Below are 2,705 nucleotides of genomic sequence, written 5' to 3' on the forward strand. Positions count from 1 at the left end.
AGGGGTGTGGCTGAAAGACTGCAGTAAGAAGAAGCGAAGGAGTAGCAGTAGAGAGGCTTCAGAAAGAATCAGGAGCCCAGAGAAAGGGGCAAAGGAGGTGAGGGGGTGGGGGCAGAAAGAGGAGACGAAAGCAGACGACAGAACATTGCTAGAGAGCAGGAAATGAGGTGAAAGGAGACAAATTTAGAGATGAAATTTTTCGGTTGCTACCCGGATTCGAACCCGGGACCTTTTGAGTGAGAGGCCAACACCTTAACCTGTAGGCCACGAGAGTTCTCAGACATATGGACAAACAAACAAACAATTGGACAAGCAGACATACTGACAGATAGGTAAAAAGAGAGAGGATGACGACGGGCAGGAGGAGAAGGAGAGAGAGAGAGAGAGAGAGAGAGAGAGAGAGAGAGAGAGAGAGAGAGAGAGAGAGAGAGAGAGAGAGAGAGAGAGAGAGAGAAATAATTTATTATGTCAATCCGAGAGGAACGATATAATAAATAAAAAAACCCGGCAACAACGACACTTTTCTCCTCACCTTGCAAGCTATAACAGAAATAATAAGAGGAGAGTAGCAGCAGTCTACGGCAGCTAGAACAAAACAACAAAACATACAGTGCTTGTCAACCTTTTCCTAGCCAAAGCCAACACTTGCCATCTTTGAGGGGCTACTCGTACAACTTTCGGATCACTCACCGACATGCATTTTTAAGCAGGGTATATAACACTTGACACTACCTGTGGGTTCCCCACTGCCCGCCAACATTACCAAATCGTCCACTAGTAGGTGATACCAACCGGTAAGCGCTGGAGATGGGGTGGGGTGGGGGGAGGGGGGGAGAGAGCAGACTGGTGTCCATTAGGTATCGAGTACTCCATCACACACAACCAAAGTAAGCTACAGAAGGACAAAGCGTAACTACAGCGGAGGGTGTCACTGGGAGCCCCTGGCATACTTTTCCTTCCCTCTGATGTTTCTATCTTGCCGCAGTAAATGGCCTTCATCGATTCTACTTGCTCCTCTTTACTCAAACAAATGACGACGAACAAGAAAACAAAAAACAACAAAAAACCTCCTCCTTATCATCCCATCATACCACGTGGAAACATGCGGAAACTAAAAATTTACGAACCATTTTTGTCTAATACATTTTACATCAAGACTGTTTTCATATAAAGTGCAACATCACAGCGATCTGCCTGAAGTCGTGGACAATCCGGATAATTTCAGGAATCCAGTTTTCCGATATATCCGGTAATTCAGCACCTCTGAAACAAACAATGATAGCGAGTGTCGCCATGTCAGAATGTCCTCGCTCTGACAGGACACGGGCTGACAGACAAGGACATGACATAGAGGCTCTTGTGGGGACACTAAACACAACCCTTATCGCATCAACGACCGTAGATTTATCTCGCTGACAACAAGCGACACACTGGTCTCATTTTTAAGTACAATGTATAGGATCTGATCTTCACCAGATCTCTCTGTCCCTCTCTTCGTCTCTCTCTCTTTCACTCGTTTTCTCTTCGTCATCAGCTTTCTCTCTCTCATTTATCATATCATTTCTTTCGATCCTATCCCTCTCTCCTTTATCAGCTATGTCTCTCTTTCTCCTTCATCAGTACCCCCCCCCCTCTCTCTCTCTCTCTCTCTCCTTCATCAGCTCACTCTGTCAATGTCTCGCTCTCTCCATCATCAAATAAGCTAGGGCTGCAAGCCACACCTTATTTTTTTTGGTTTTTTGCTTTGGGATTGTTTGTTTGTTGTTTTTGGGGGGTCCTAGTTTGTTTTGTTTTTTTAATAAGAATTACTTTTAGTTTTAGTAAGAGTTTTACGGCTCTCGCAACTCATATGAGTACCACAGATTGGAGGTGTTAATAGCGGGTAATATAATAACAAAGAAAAGACGGAGAAATAAGGACGACACATGTTTGAAGTGACATACGGAGAAAACCACACAAGAGACCAGAGTACCCACCAACCACCTACTAGACACACTTTCTAAACACATGCCAAAGGAAAGAACCCCCCCCCCAAAAAAAAAAAAAAAAAAAAAAATTAAAAAAAATTAAACACAATAAGAAATAACAAAATGAATGAATAAATGAATACATTTGTGAACATTTTTAAAAATTGAAATAAAAAGAGTGCAAGGGAGAGGGTGTGTGATGTTATCGGAACAGCCCCTAGCTCCTCAGGAGCCCTATCCCACATGATCGACACTCGACACACAATGCCGGTTGTACATTTGGACCGGCTGTAAACACTCCCGATCACATAATCGATATCTACGGATGTGTGCCATTGTTTGTGTGTGACGAGAGTTGTGATTGCATGCACCCAGCCATCGATAGCTGCATCCTCTCGCTATTTGCATTATCAAACGTCCAACTGTCTGTAAGGTAATTGCTATATAAACACCGCTCTTCTCTGTACTCAGGGCCAATACATTAACAAAACAAAACAAACCGCACGTCCATTTCATATCTCTCGCCAACTTCGTGTGTCTGGGTTCAACATCACGCAGTTTGTTCGTCTCTTTGTTTGTTCAAAACCTCTCCGTGTCTCTATATTTTACCATTCTGTCTTTCCATTAATATTTTTACCTTTTTTTTGTCCGTCTGCTAAACATACAAATATGTCTCCACGCACAGAGACAAAACATTAACCCACACAACAGAGAGAGACAGAGAGAGAGAGAGAGAGA

At 43.3% G+C, this 2,705-nt stretch overlaps 1 protein-coding gene across 1 annotated transcript in view; it reads left to right on the forward strand.

Annotated features, from left to right (window-relative positions):
- Window positions 1-2,705, forward strand: part of LOC101849906 (prominin-1-A) — a gene marked incomplete at its 3' end in the record, with an annotated part of 32,763 nt that overhangs the window by 27,988 nt on the left and 2,070 nt on the right.

The sequence above is a fragment of the Aplysia californica genome, unplaced genomic scaffold (genome assembly GCF_000002075.1).
Source record: "Aplysia californica isolate F4 #8 unplaced genomic scaffold, AplCal3.0 scaffold00041, whole genome shotgun sequence".
NCBI classification, from domain to species: Eukaryota; Metazoa; Mollusca; class Gastropoda; order Aplysiida; family Aplysiidae; genus Aplysia; species Aplysia californica.